General features: G+C 41.2%; 2 long non-coding RNA genes across 2 annotated transcripts in view; both read left to right on the top strand.

Annotated features, from left to right (window-relative positions):
• Positions 1–13,046, top strand: part of LOC114318574 (uncharacterized) — a 37,126-nt gene extending 24,080 nt beyond the window's left edge. The window contains exon 3 of the long non-coding RNA XR_014345522.1: positions 12,983–13,046. This is a non-coding gene — a long non-coding RNA (uncharacterized LOC114318574). The remainder of the gene's footprint in view (positions 1–12,982) is intronic.
• On the top strand, positions 8,891–11,829 carry LOC145803413 (uncharacterized). Its single transcript, XR_014345523.1, has 2 exons — positions 8,891–9,165; positions 9,589–11,829. It is a non-coding gene; the product is annotated as an uncharacterized LOC145803413 (long non-coding RNA).
• Positions 13,047–15,655: the final 2,609 nt, after the last annotated feature.

Genomic DNA, 15,655 nt, shown 5'->3' on the forward strand with positions numbered 1-15,655 from the left:
ACCATTGTTGAGCCTCTCACTCTAGAACTCTACCTTCTCTCTAGGTTTTGATCTAGTAGGAGTGATTTGCTCATCTTTGGCCTTTACAAAAAAGTTGTTGATCGTCGAGGGCTTCATTTTAATCAGAAAATTTCGAGATTTGGAGCACGTTGGGTTTTGTCATCTTCTCCCTTGGAGCTCCGAATTTGAGGTAGGGATATCCTACTTCTCTCTATGGATTTTGTATTTAAATTTTTGGTATTTTGAGATGTTGGGGTTGGTTTGGTAATTTTGTAAAAGTTTGGGGCTTTTGTGTTATTTTACAAAAGTTGGGGTTTTATTTATAATAAACCTAGATGCATGTTTGGTATAGAGAAATGGAATAAATGTTGAATCATTGATGAAAATGGGACCTAAGGGTTGAGATGGTAATTATGGAAAATGACCTAATTACATTATTTGATTAATTGGGATAATTAATTGTGGGAAATGAGGAAATGAAATGGAATTGTCGAGATTGGGAATGTATGGGGTTAAAGGGTGTAGTTGAATTATTTATCACTCACCGAATTGAAATGTTGATTGAATATCCATTGTGCATTTATTTTCTGTATAGAGATAACTGCTTTGGGCTATCGGTGGAGGATAGTCGTGATTGTTGTAGACAATGCATGATGATTAGGCAAACGGAAACTAATCAATGGAATGTGTCATGGAAATTGACGGTTGATAAAATACATTAACTGTATGTATTGAGTGATTGTATATAGAACCAATGTGTTTGTATACGTTATGTGTAGAGGAGGAGATGGGGGATGTACTCCGCGGTTTAGGGGAAGATAGGGGATGTACCTCTAAACCGGATAGTGTTGGGAGAAGATAGGGGATGAACTCCGTAGATACAGCTCATATGCTTGTCTAGAGAAGTGAAGATAGAGCTCATATGCTTATCTTTGTGAAGTGTGGATACAGCTTATATGCTTATCTGTGAATGTAGGATATTGTCGTTATACATATCTGTTGAGAATGTGGATATAGCTTGTATGCTTATCTGTGAATGAGGGATATAGTTTTTATACATATCTGTTGAAATGATGATAGAGCTAACATGCTTATCTGTTGAAAAAGGAAAAATGAAAAGTAACTTGGACTCATAAGTCGTATGACATAAATATGTGATTTATGTGAATGTATCAGTGTTGGCCATCTATCAATTGCTAATCTTTTAGTCATTGTTCATGGTTGGTTTAGTGTATTTCTATTGGGCTGTGGCTCACCCTATATGGGAATATCATTTTCAGGTACAGGTAGCATGCCACCTCCAAGGACATAGCTTGGGAGGCTAGAGGCGGACATACTTTTGTCGTTTTATTTTTGATGTATTACATGTAAATTCAAGCCAAGGGCTTAATGTGTAAATGAGTTAGTACTCTTTTGTTGTAACCAAGTGTTAACTTGGAAAGCTGTAAGCCCATAGGGCATTTTGCTTTTGTTGTTAACATGTAATACTTTTGTAATGAAACTCTGATGAATAGAAGAATGTGGTTATTTCATTTGTCAATGAATGTCTTATTTGATGGGTTTAATGTCATTATTTTGAGGGCGTTACAACTTGGTATCAGAGCGTACCGAGTTCGAATACTTTGGGTACGTGGGAAGTGATTAGGATCACAATGGGTTTGTCTCGCTTGATAGAGACTTAGATGTAGTGTCATATGCTATGTGCTTAATTGATAACATGCTTATGTGTTTATTTGGGTATGGGATTTAGTTTCTAGGATGTTGATTGGATCCTTGGGTTTCGGGGAGTCTTGTTGGAAAGGCACTTGATCAATGCTGTTTCTAACCGGAACTCTAGTAGCGCCTCGGGACTGTCATTATCCGGAAATGAAATTCATAAGTGCTTATGTGTTTATGTGCTTACGTGGAGTGAATTATAGTTGTCCATGCATTAGGACGTGAGTGTTTAGTTTCGGCACATTTATGAATGTGCTAACGTTCTGCATTACCTTTATTAGGATGTCAGGACGAGGAAGAGGTGCTAGGCGCGGTAGACCTGCGAGGCAGGAAATACCGTTACCGGAGGAGGTTCCGGCAGTACAGGAGGGAGTTGGCCAGGCCAATGTGGCCGAGCCAGTGGGTCAGCAGGCCATGGGTGCCTTGGCCAGAGAGATAACAGGAGCTTTGGGTATTCTTAGAGCTGGGAATCAGGCAGCTGAGGCAGGGCCTTCTTTCTTGAAGAGGGAGTTTTTCCGGTCTAATCCGGATGAATTTATCAGGGATCCGAAGGAGCCACTGAAGGCTGATGAGTGGCTAGAGCAAATGAGTAAGACGTTCGAGATGCTTGGCATCGAAGACGGAGCACTGAAAGTGACCTTGGCATCCTTCCAGCTGAAGGGAGATGCGGGTCAATGGTAGAAGTACGAGAAGGCTCGTGTTGGTGGTACGTGGGAGGCGTTTGTGAATGCTTTTCAGGAGAGGTTTTTGTTTGCAGCAGCTAGAGAGAAGCTGAGGGATCAGTTTAGCCGGCTTAAACAGCAGGGCTTGTCAGTGGCCGAGTTTGAGGCTACTTTTACCAGTCTGTCCAGGTTTGCACCTGAACTGGTGGCGTCTGAGGAACGCCATTGCTATGAGTTTGAGTGGAAATTGAGGCGGGGCCTCAATTTGAGAGTTGGTGGGTCTTACATCCGAGAGTATAGACACCTGGTAGATGCTACTGCTCATATGGAAATTAAGATGCAGGAAGAGGAGGAAGAGTAGAGGGGCTCCAAGAGGGGCCAAGATGGCCAGGGTGATGGCAGGAGGCAGAGGGGCTATAACCCTCAGCAGTCTCAGGGAGCAGTTTCTAGATCAACCTTTCCAGTGCCGAGTGCAGGCTCGGGGAGAGGCAATCAGGGGGAGTTTGCTTGTTACAAGTGTGGCCAGCTAGGTCACAAGGTTTCAGTTTGCCCGCAGAAGGGTGGGGGTCAGAGAGCTGCTTCTTCTTCAGCTAGACCGTAGAGTCAGAGTTTGGGCAGGGGGCAGCCCTTGTCTTGTTATCAGTGTGGACAGCCTGGGCACCTGAAGAGGTTTTGCCCGCAGTTGAGTGCCACGTCGGGAGCGTCTGGTTCCAGGCAGACGCAGAGTTTTCAGCCAGCTCAGTCTGTGCAAGCCTCGAGGGCCAATCTGGGGGCTTCGTCGTCCCAGTCTGTGCAACAGTCGTATGCTCCTAGAGGTGAGCAGGTAGACCAGGGGCCTACGGGGCGCGTGTATGCTGTTACCGTGCAGGATTTAGTACCGGCTCCATCAGTAGTGAGAGGTACTTTTCTGTTTTGCAACTCGGTTGCTAATGTGTTGATAGACACGGGTGCATCTCATTCTTTTGTATCTGCTGCATTTGCATCTGTTTTGGAATTGGAGTTAGCACAGTTAGCATCTCCTATTTGTGTAGTGTCACCTCTTGGTGGTGTGTTGATCCTGAAACAGGGTGTTAGAGGTTGTGATATAGAGGTCGCCGACCATAGGCTTCCTTTTTCCGTTTGTTGTCATGCCCATGAAGGGTTTTGATGTTATTTTGGGTATGGACTGGCTATCGTCATACCGGGCTGTTATCGATTGCTACCGGCAGAGGGTCACGTTGTGTACCTTGAGCGGGGAGTGGTTCCATTTCTTGGGAGACCGGGTTGGTAGTGTTTTGCCACTGGGGTATGATTCGCGAGGGCGAAGTGAGCTTAGTGGTCTACTTGCTAGCTTTGAGAGTGGTGAGTGTGATGAGACCCAGATTGTATTGCCGAGGGTGGTTTGTGAGCATTCGGATGTCTTTCCCGAAGATCTTGTTAGTTTGCCACCTCACCGAGAGATAGAGTTCTCTATTGATTTGGTGCCCGGCACGGCGCCGATTTCTATGGCACCCTACCGTTTTGCTCCAGCAGAGTTGGTTGAGTTGAAAGTTCAGCTCCAGCAATTGTTTGATAAGGGTTTTGTTCGCCCTAGTGTCTCACCGTGGGGAGCACCGACCCTCTTTGCTAAAAAGAAAGATGGTGCCTTGAGATTGTGTATAGACTACCGGAAGTTGAATCGGGCTACGGTAAAGAATAAGTACCCTATGCCCCGTATAGATGATTTGTTTGACTAGTTGAAGGGTTCCCGTTGTTTCTCTAAGATAGACTTGAGATCGGGTTACCACCAGTTGAGGGTCAGGGATGAGGATGTTCCTAAGACGGCATTCCGTACGCGGTATGGCCATTATGAGTTTCTGGTGATGCCATTTGGGCTTACCAATGCACCGGCAGTCTTTATGGACTTGATGAACCGGATCTTCCGGGAATTCTTGGATCGATTTGTAGTCGTTTTCGTGGACGACATTCTTGTTTATTCGCCTTCTGAGGAGGAGCACGAGGAACACTTGCGAGTGGTGCTTGAGTTGCTTAGAGCCCATAGGTTGTATGCCAAGTTTGGGAAGTGTGAGTTCTGGCTGAGGGAAGTCAAATTCTTAGGCTACGTAGTATCCGGGGAAGGGGTGTCTGTTGATGCATCCAAGGTAGAGGCAGTGCAAGATTGGGCACAGCCTAAGAGTGTGTTTGAGGTCCGCAGTTTGCTGGGATTGGCTGGGTATTACCGCCAGTTTGTGAAAAATTTCTCCAGGTTCGTCACCGTTGACTAGACTGACTTGGAAGGGAGTCAAGTTTGTGTGGAGTGAGACTTGTGAAAAGTCGTTCCAAGAGTTGAAAGTTAGATTGACCACCGCTCCGGTGTTGATTATTCCGGAGAGAGGGTTGGGTTATGCGGTCTATTGTGATGCCTCACGAGAGGGTTTGGGTTGTGTGTTGAAGCAAGAAGGGAAAGTGGTAGCTTATGGCTCACGTCAGTTGAAAATACACGAGAAGAATTACCCTACACACGACCTAGAGTTAGCGGCTGTGATCTTTGCCTTGAAAATCTAGAGGCACTACCTTTTTGGTGAGAAGTTCGAGGTGTTCTCGGACCACAAGAGTTTGAAGTATCTGTTTACACAGAGAGACTTGAATCTGAGGCAGAGGAGATGGATGGAGTTCATCGAGGATTATGATTTTGAGTTGCATTATCACCCGGGAAAGGCCAATGTTGTGGCCGATGCCCTTAGTAGGAAATCCATTAGTGATGTAGCTAGTATAGCCATCCGAGAATGGGAGATGTTGGGAGCACTTGGCGAGTTTGATTTGCTACTGGGCGAATCCGTTGAGGCTGCGGCCTTGTTTTCTGTTGTGGCGCAGTCTACACTTGTGACACGAGTGTTAGAGGCACAGAGAGGTGACCTTGAAGTAGAATCCCTCCGAGAGAAAATCTCCAGTGGGAAGGTTGAGAAGGGTTTGAGGGTGTATCCTGACCTGAGTGTGAGATACCGAGACCGTTTGTTTGTGCCGGAGTCTTGCCGAGAGGAAGTACTCCGAGAGTTTCATCATTCGCGCCTTGCGGTGCATCCGGGAGGTACTAAGATGTATCGGGATTTGGGTCGCCAGTTTTGGTGGCAGGGTATGAAGAGAGATGTGGCTGTTTTCGTATCGAAGTGCCTTACTTGCCAGCAAGTGAAGGCCGAGCATCAGAGGCCAGCGGGTTTGTTGCAACCCTTGCCTTTTGCCGAGTGGAAGTGGGAGCATGTCACTATGGACTTCGTTGTAGGTCTTCCGAGGACTCAGCGGGGTAGTGATGCTATTTGGGTGGTTGTAGACCGGTTGACTAAATCGGCGCACTTCATTCCTATGCGCGTGAGAGATTCGGTAGATCATCTTGCCGACTTGTATATTCGGGACATAGTGAGATTGCATGGGATCCCAGTGACGATCGTCTCAGATAGAGATCCTCGTTTTACTGCTAGGTTGTGGCAGAGTTTGCAGAGTGCCTTGGGCACTAAGTTGACCTTTAGTACGGCTTACCATCCTCAGACTGACGGGCAGTCCGAGCGTACTATTCAGATGCTCGAGGATATGCTTCGGGGTTGTGTCCTGGACTTCAGTGGGACGTGGGAGAGGCACTTACCCTTGGTAGAGTTTGCCTACAACAACATTTTTCAGTCTATCATCGGTATGGCACCGTTTGAGGCCTTGTATGGCCGACCGTGTAGGTCTCCAGTGTGTTGGGCCGAGGTGGGTGATGCACCTTTGTTGGGTCCGGAGTTGGTTAGGGAGACGACGGAAAAAGTTGAGCTTATCCGTAGGAGGCTTGTTACAGCCCAGAGTCGTCAGAAATCTTATGCTGACCGTAGGAGGAGGCCTTTGGCATTTGAGGTAGGTGATCATGTCTTTCTGAAGATATCACCTAGGCGAGGCTTGATGAGGTTTGGGAAGAGTGGGAAGTTATCCCCTCGGTTTATTGGTCCTTTTGAGATTCTTGAGAGGATTGGCAAGGTTGCTTATCGGTTAGCCTTACCGCCGCAGTTGTCCGGAGTGCATGACGTGTTTCATGTGAGTATGCTTCGGAAGTATGAGCCGGATCCATCGCATGTGTTGGATTGGACCGATTTAGAGGTAGGTGAGGATGCCTCGTATGAGGAGGGACCGGTTCGGGTCTTGGATAGGCGGGATCAGGCCCTGCGTGGCAAGACCATTCCTTTGGTGAAAGTCTTGTGGAAACATCACGAAGTGGAGGAAGCCACTTGGGAACGTGAGTTGGAAGTCCGCGAAAAATATCTGGACTTGTTTGTTGATATGTAATCTTGTATTTAGATTTTGAACTATTGTTGAACTTAAGGGCTTTTATATATTGTGAAACGTTGAAAATGTTTGGTTTATTGGAAGTATGTTTTGGAACTTGCCTCATATGGAAGTTGAATGTAACATTATATATGTTGAATATGTTGTTGAAATTGGAAAGGAAATGCGTAATATTGATGCATGTTGAAAGTACATATGTTGTTTACATATTGTGAAATGCCTCTTGCTAAAGGGAGGGGGTGTTCGGTAATGGGTCGGGTTGTTGAATGTTAAAATGTAACATTGTTTAAAATGGAGGAAAACCTGTTTTTGAAAACTTGTGCTTAATTTCGGGGACAAAATTCTTTAAGTGGGGGAGGTTATAGCGATCCCGGATTTACCCTTGTTGTACAGTGATCCGGACTTGTGTCCGTGGATGTTGGTAGTTGATTATTATCTTGTTTATATCCCTTTTACTTCGTATTTGAGTTATAGGATGTGTTGGGCAGGTTTGTTACAGGTTGGTTGAGTTTAGAAACCAAAACTAGTTGCCCAGATTTTGACCTGTCCGCTCGAGCGGGGGTTCTGGCGCTCGAGCGGGAATTGCACCCATCCAGTATTTTCTGTGCAGTGTTGGACGCTCGAGCGTGGAGTTGGTCGCTCGAGCGGAGTTGTGTGAGTGCAACTAGAGCGGGGAGTTGGAAGCTCGAGCGGAGACCTGGTTCTGTAAAAGTTCTGGGAGTGTGTATCCGACGCTCGAGCGGGATTGTTGACACTCGAGCGGGAGTCTGTGAGTGACGCTCGAGCGGGTCGACTGGGTTTAAGTTCCGTGTTTTGACTTTTCAAATCACTTTTTCACTTTCTCTTCTCTCTCCTACTTTTCCAAAAACACCATTGTTGAGCCTCTCACTCTAGAACTCTACCTTCTCTCTAGGTTTTGATCTAGTAGGAGTGATTTGCTCATCTTTGGCCTTTACAAAAAAGTTGTTGATCGTCGAGGGCTTCATTTTAATCAGAAAATTTCGGGATTTGGAGCACGTTGGGTTTTGTCATCTTCTCCCTTGGAGCTCCGAATTTGAGGTAGGGATATCCTACTCCTCTCTATGGATTTTGTCTTTAAATTTTGGTATTTTGAGATGTTGGGGTTGGTTTGGTAATTTTGTGAAAGTTTGGGGCTTTTGTGTTATTTTACAAAAGTTGGGGTTTTATTTATAATAAACCTAGATGCATGTTTGGTATAGAGAAACGGAATAAATATTGAATCATTGATGAAAATGGGACCTAAGGGTTGAGATGATAATTATGGAAAATGACCTAATTACATTATTTGATTAATTGGGATAATTAATTGTGGGAAATGAGGAAATGAAATGGAATTGTCGAGATTGGGAATGTGTGGGGTTAAAGGGTGTAGTTGAATTATTTATCACTCACCGAATTGAAATGTTGATTGAATAGCCATTGCGCATTTATTTTCTGTATAGAGATAACTGCTTTGGGCTATCGGTGGAGGATAGTCGTGATTGTTGTAGACAATGCATGATGATTAGGCAAACGGAAACTAATCAATGGAATGTGTCATGGAAATTGACGGTTGATAGAATACATTAACTGTATGTATTGAGTGATTGTATATAGAACCAATGTGTTTGTATACGTTATGTGTAGAGGAGGAGATGGGGGATGTACTCCGCGGTTTAGGGGAAGATAGGGGATGTACCTCTAAACCGGATAGTGTTGGGAGAAGATAGGGGATGAACTCCGTAGATACAGCTCATATGCTTGTCTAGAGAAGTGAAGATAGAGCTCATATGCTTATCTTTGTGAAGTGTGGATACAGCTTATATGCTTATCTGTGAATGTGGGATATTGTCGTTATACATATCTGTTGAGAATGTGGATATAGCTTGTATGCTTATCTGTGAATGAGGGATATAGTTTTTATACATATCTGTTGAAATGATGATAGAGCTAACATGCTTATCTGTTGAAAAAGGGAAAATGAAAAGTAACTTGGACTCATAAGTCGTATGACATAAATATGTGATTTATGTGAATGTATCAGTGTTGGCCATCTAGACTATGAACACAATGAGGAGAAGTTAAGCAACTATTTTTCCATTTTAGGTAAACCTATCTGATATTTTCCCATATATTCTTCAGCTTGATATAGCGGGTCCATTAGATTTAAATTTTATATTAGATATGATTGGTTACAAACTTACAATTTACTCAGGTTCTATGGCTCACTCATATACGTTGACACAAGTCACCAAGGATTTGATTCCTTGGTGTTTTGGGTTCCATAGAACTCCATCATGATTTTGGTTGTTGATTCTCGACAGCTTAATGGTCTTAAGATAGCTTGGTACGATTTTGATGCATTATTCCTTAGGATGACATGTTCGACCTACTTTCCTTTGCAGGAGTTGCTTTTCCGACTTATTGAATCATTCAACTGTCTTCATGTTTTGGCTACATGGCAAGACCCTTGGAAATCAACAATGTTTCTGGTGATGATCAGCTATTCAATTTTTAGGTAATTTACTTTCAACTTGAATTTCGTGTTTCCGCTGGTGGAAAAAATCTTGATCCCAAGTTTGTTTAACATAGATTAATATTTTATATTATTGGTATCTTCTGAAGGAATCTAAATATCTTATCAAAAAAAAAAGAAAGAAAGAAAGAATGTACGTAAGTTAATTCATTATACTTCGTAATGAATGGAAAATTTACTTCCTACTATGAAACCTATTGTGTCAGACTTGAACTTAAGGCAACACTTTCAATGCTAGAAATTTATGAACTTGGTTTTCATTTCTTTGAGCATAACAGGAATCAATGAGCAATGATGGAAAGATATGAAGAGCATTTTGAATGGTAAAGGCTTAAAATAATTGGAGTAGGTTGTAAGCATGCTTGAATTTTGACTTTATGCTTCTCATCTTTTCTTGGATATTAGGTGACTTGATGTTTCAAAGAGAAAAGCAGCAGTAAAGGCCTTTATCAATCAGTGGATATTGGATGTGATTGCTTGATATGAAAGAAAAATGGAGGCAATGCTTAATAACCCAAAAGGAATTTTTAAGCTCAAGTTTCGTGGATTCTCTTCATATTTTGGTCCAAAGACGGACGGACCAGGTTGGCTAGTGGATAGGGTAGTTGTGATGCCATCTTAAATAAATTTTACATGAAGATAGTGGTGGCCAAGTTGCCTGCTTCTTTTCATCCCAGCTTGACTCTTCAATAGGCTTGGTCTTCATGTACAATCTCCTAATGACATTCATCATATGATTATTCATTGTTGAAATTTTATTTTATTAATAATGAAATTCCCAATGATTTCCCACTGATTGTTCTAAGTGATTCCAATATCCAAAAATCAAATCAAGAACAATCAACAATTATCAACCAAAACCCCACATGATTTCTCAATAGACAATAATGAAACAACATAAAAGATGCACAATTTATGTGGAAACCTTATGAGACAACCATCTCACAGGATGAAAACCGTGAACCCAACACCGAATTTTACTAGATCAATGAATCGACCAATTACAAGACTCAAATAGGAATTACCAAGAATCTCATTTTCTCCCACATCAAAAAGACATCGACACTTAACCTCAAAGATTCTCGCATTCCTTTCCAACCATATGACCCGGAATAAAGCAAAAGCCACATAAAGCCCCAACAACACCTTTGCTTTTTTATTTGAGCCAAAAACCAAAAATCAATAGAGAGCATTGAACTACTTGATTCAGGTGCCACCCAATCAAGGCCACCCCATGAAAAAAATTGCTGCCACAAACTCCTTGCCACTGGGCAATGCAAAAAAAATGGATAATCCAGAGTCTCCCCCTCTTCCTTACACATAATGCACCATTGAGGAAAAAGATAACGATTAGGCCTCCTTTTTTGAAGGACATCATTGGTCAAAATGCTTCCATGAATCAAAGACCACATAAAAAACTTCACTTGAAGAGGCTCAAAAGATTTCCAAATTCTTTTGTGTAGAGAAAAAAATAGAATATTTGGCTTCTCAATGATTTTTGGGAAAAAGGATTTGCAAGAAAAGATACCGGAAATATGCAAGAGCCAAACTAGTTTATCACTCGAGGATGAATCCATTGATAAATGATCAATGCGAGACAACAAGGAGGTTAAATCACTAGCCTCACCACAAGCTTCAAGAGCTAGATCTCTGCTCCGTAGTGGCCTTGCAAGCACAGGCACTGTTGATTCACAAATCTCCATAAAGCTTTGAGCTCCAATCTCCAAATCAATGGCTTTGATCTTCAATTGACCATGGTGATTAAAGGATAAAAAGGGGACGTGTATGATTTAAGAAAAATGAGTTGAAAAACAATCAATCTAGAGAGAAATAAAGATGGAAATCTTAAACCAATCTCTAGATTGAAACCCTTATCCATGGATTCTTGGAGCACAGGCTTAAATCAACCAAGTAGAGAGAGAAAGTGTGTCTAAGCTTGTATTCTCGAATCTCTACCAAAAAGATGAGATCAGATTTGATCAAGAAACAGTTAAGGGGCAAAAGAGTCACAAAAAGCTCAAAAACACACGAGCGACAAGTCGTTAGTGCTCGAATGGCTGTTGAGCACCTATTGATCGCGCTTTACAAGAATTCCAGTGCTTAAGCCCCTGTAGAGTGTGAAGCAAGCGCATAATACAGGGAGTTCCAGCGCTTGAGCAACTATAGAGCACTTGTTGAGCAGAACACGCAGCAATGATAGCGCTCGAGTAACTGTCAAGCTCGAAGCAAGCAAACAACTCACGGGTTGTAGCGCTCGAGTGACTGTCAAGCTTGAATCGAGCGGGCATTGCAGGAAAACCAGAGCTTGAGCGACTGAGGGGGCCGAAAAGCGAGTGCAAACCATAAAACCAGTGTGTGAAGTGTGGCTGGGTCACAAACCTTTGAGACTTGGAAGATTCTTCCACCAACAAGAACCCAAGCACAACAAAATGAGCTCAACTAGTCTAAGACTCAAACCCCAAAACAAAAAAAACCCAAAAATACGGGCTCAGACGTTTTGTCAACCGGAAATTAGCCAACTAAAAAGCTAACAAATAATGACAAGCCTAGTGCAAAGCACTTGAGTCAAAATGGTTTAAAATTAGTAAGAATAAAATTGAATATATGGAATGTGACTTCAGCAACAATAGAACTGGAAATAATGAAGAAGTTACAGTTGAAAGCCATAAGATAAGATATAGTGAACATTTTCTTTACTTAAGTTTGATTAATAATAATGATGGTGAGGTTAGAGATGATTTGATTCATAGAATCAAAGTAGGTTGGCTCAAGTGGAGAAGTGTGTGGCATATTATAGAACAAAATTGAATTCTATATTTATTATTTGTAGAATAGCTATAAGGTCAACAATTTTAAAGGTTCATTACAGGTAGATTGAATTTAGTTTATAGTGGATGAATAAAGATAAAATTGGAAAAACGGAACTTTCTTTCCTCGGGCTTTATTTGAAGTGTTCTCTTTTCTCATTAGAAAGATGTGTAGTAATAACACAAAAAGGCCTCTCTCGTTCACAATAAATGGAAATGGATATCAATTAAATTAGAATAGGAAGATTAAGAAATTGTGTTTCACTTGCTATTGACATTATTATGAATGGAGAAGTCTTTTGTAATTGGATTAAAGACTTTTCTGAAGTACAAAAAATGATTTATTTGGATGATAGATATTCTATCATACTTTTGTATTTTATCTTGGTTAACTTCCATCAAAGATCTTTCGAGTCAACATCAAGCCTTCCCTAGAAAGCCCCGATTTTATTTTATTTTTTTGCTTTTGTGAAAGAATATATTTTGAAGCTTTTGGTTGTAATTCTACATTAAATGCTTGTGGATAACAGATTGCAGGCCAAAATGTTCCTTAAAATGATGGAATTGAGAATTTAACTTCTTTTCCTTTCCTTCTAATTTTAAAGTATGAAAAGGAAGTTAGTTTAAAGAAATTGGAATTTTTCATGCTAATTCTAAGGTGAGATTTTACCGATGTAGGTTTGACATCCTTCTAATATCCCTTTGGTGGACTGTTGTTTTGGTCTGTTCATTTCTTCTTGAAGAAACAAATTTAATAAAATGACTCATTATGATTTGCAGGGGATGAATCAGGTATATACTGCCCTCCATTTTTGTAATTCTTGCAGTTCTCATGCTCTGGTATGGGCATATAAAGAAAGAGAGGCCGGTGGATGCATTTAAAATTACCATTCCCCCAAATGAAAATGCAGCAGAGTAGCTGCTGACATTACAAGAAGCCATCACTCAAGTTGAATCTCTAATACAAGCTGGAAATATTACTTTGCTGAAAGTTAGAGCTCTCCTATTTGCTGCACTTCCATAGGTATTTGGCCTCTCAATTCGCAATGTTATATACAATTATTTAAAGCTATGATAGCATACACTTAGTTGTGTGATTTTGCAAGTTTTTTCTTGCTAGTAGTTCAGATAATTTCTAGGTATGATATTCAACCCGGTTTTACCTAAACTATTCTGGTATATTAAGGGTAAAAAAGGATGAGAGAGAATAAGAAAGAAAATAAATAAAACCTGATATTTATATTCCAAATGAATGTTTTTGTACTCTTGCCCAATTCATCAAATGTTTTTTTTTTTTTTTTTTTTTTTTTTTTTTTTTGCTATAGCTACTGCTGCACTCCCATAATAATTGTCATTGGAGACACTGGTGACTTCCTCAAATCAGTCACATTACCTGTACATTCCTCTTGGCTAGTAAAGTGAGATCAAGATACAAATTTTGTCATAATGATGAAAGTTATCACAATTTTTTTTTTTTTTTTTTTTTTTTTTTTTTTTTTTTGGTGTGGATAAATATTAGCTCTCTCAAATTTTGTCGTGATGATCCTAGTTATCATTTATTGTACAAGCTGCACGAACAAGCTGAGTACCATGTTTCTTTTCTTTTCGAAGTTGGGGCTGTTTGGTATCATGTTCATCTTCTTTTTTAATTGTTTTTTGTTTTCACGTCATTGGAAACAAAATAATAAAACATTGAAGAACACCCATCCATCATATATTTTTTTCATTTTTTTTGTTGTTGCAAAAACAGTTATCCAAAATTCACAAAACAACTATAGGTGTTTCCTAAAAAATGGAGTGTTTACATAAAACGTTCCCGAAAATAGTTTGCCAAATGTTTTTTCAGCATTTTTCTGTTTCTTAAGATAGAAAACTGAAAACGATGCCAAATGCTTGTCTAAAAGATATGTTTCTTCTCATTTCCATTTCAGGCTACAAACGGTATTGCTTTCTTGTTACTTTTTGTGGCTATGTTGTTGGCAATTGTACCTTTACGACACTTAACCTTGTTGGTGTTCCTTGAGTCCTTCACTAGGGAGATGCCATTGAGGAAAGCCAGTAGTGACCGATGGCTTAGGCGGATAAGAGAATGGTGGGTCAGAATACCGTCAGCGCCTGTTCTTCTAATCAAAGCTGATGACAAGAAAAAGGAAATGAGTAATAAGTGAGACAATGTTTCATGCAACCCAACCATCCATCCTCTCTATTAATAATGTCCTTTGGTGTACATGTCAAGATGATTTTGATTTTGTGAATTTATGCATTAATAGGAGGAATGGAACTTCTATCCCGCTGGAGTGAAATTTCATTTGAATACTAATTTTTTACGTCGAAAAAATGTTTAATAAAAATTTAGATGATGAACAAAAATAAGTAGTTTGATAAGTATAAGATAATTTTTTTTTTTATTTTTAGATTTTATCTTTCAATTTTTATAGTGTTGTATTGAGGTTGGGGTGGTAGATGTGGTAGTGGTGGTGGCTACGGTGCCAGTGGTGGGATAGTGGTTGTGGTGATGGTGGAGAGGGTGGTGTAGTGGAGGTAGAGGGGTAGCGGCGGCGGCGACAATGGTGCAGTGATAGTGATGGTGGTGGTGGAATAATAGTGGCGATTATGGTAGCTGTGGTGATAGAGGTTGTAGACGTTGGGGGGGGGGGGTGGTGGTTGTGGCTATGGTGCTAGTGGTGGAGGTGGTGGTATAGTGGTTGTGGTGATGGTGGAAAGGGTGGTGTAGTGGAGGTAGAGAGGTAGCGGCAGCTGCAGCAATGTAGTGATAGTGATGGTGGTGGTGGAATAATAGTGGTGATTATGGTAGCTGTGGTGATGCTAAAGGAGATGGAGGGTGGTTGTAGTAGTGGTGGTGGAGAGATGGTGGTAGTGGCAGTAGCAACTGTGGTAGTGGCGGCCTCAACGAAATAAAGTAGTGCATGCGACAATGATGACAATGGTGGTAGTCGCGGTGGTGGTGGAGGGACGTTGACGATGGTAGGTGTGGGGGTGTAGTAGTGGTGGTTATGGTGATGATAGCGAAGTCAGGACGGTGCACACTAATATTTATGTATATTTATAAATTCAATTAGTATAAAATTATGCTACTTAACATTTATAAATTCAGTTAGTATACATTCATGTACCATCTATTTTGAAATAAATTTTAGTATAGGATTTTGCTGATTCATTGCTCTCAAAATAAGACAGCAACCCCTCCAATATGGAGTTATTTACTTCATTCCATAACATTCATATTATAATTTTCATGTGGCACTAGTGAGGGTGAATGGTATTTCAAGCCGAAACTGAGGGTGAATGTCTCTGTAAGCCTCCCTCGCAGCAAAAAAAGCATCAATCCCGTATAATTCTTGAGTGGCAGCAAGAAGTCCTATGGCTGACAGTGTCCATGCCCAAGGATGAAATATATCCACTAGACTGCAGAGGAAGTGCTTAATAGCAGATGAAAACATTGTCATGTGATAGAAGGCGAGTAATGGATGGCACCGATACACAATGGCATCACACAGTGTGAAGGCACCGTTGAACGCAGTCAACAAAAGTGACAAATACTTCATATATAGTACCTCACGCCTATCAAAATGTTCGATCTCTAGTAGAAGTATCAACACCTCGACAATCCAAGCCATGGCAACGACAGGACGGACTCTGTGGCG

The sequence above is a fragment of the Camellia sinensis genome, chromosome 12 (genome assembly GCF_055761805.1).
Source record: "Camellia sinensis isolate YWXY chromosome 12, ASM5576180v1, whole genome shotgun sequence".
Taxonomy (NCBI): domain Eukaryota; kingdom Viridiplantae; phylum Streptophyta; class Magnoliopsida; order Ericales; family Theaceae; genus Camellia; species Camellia sinensis.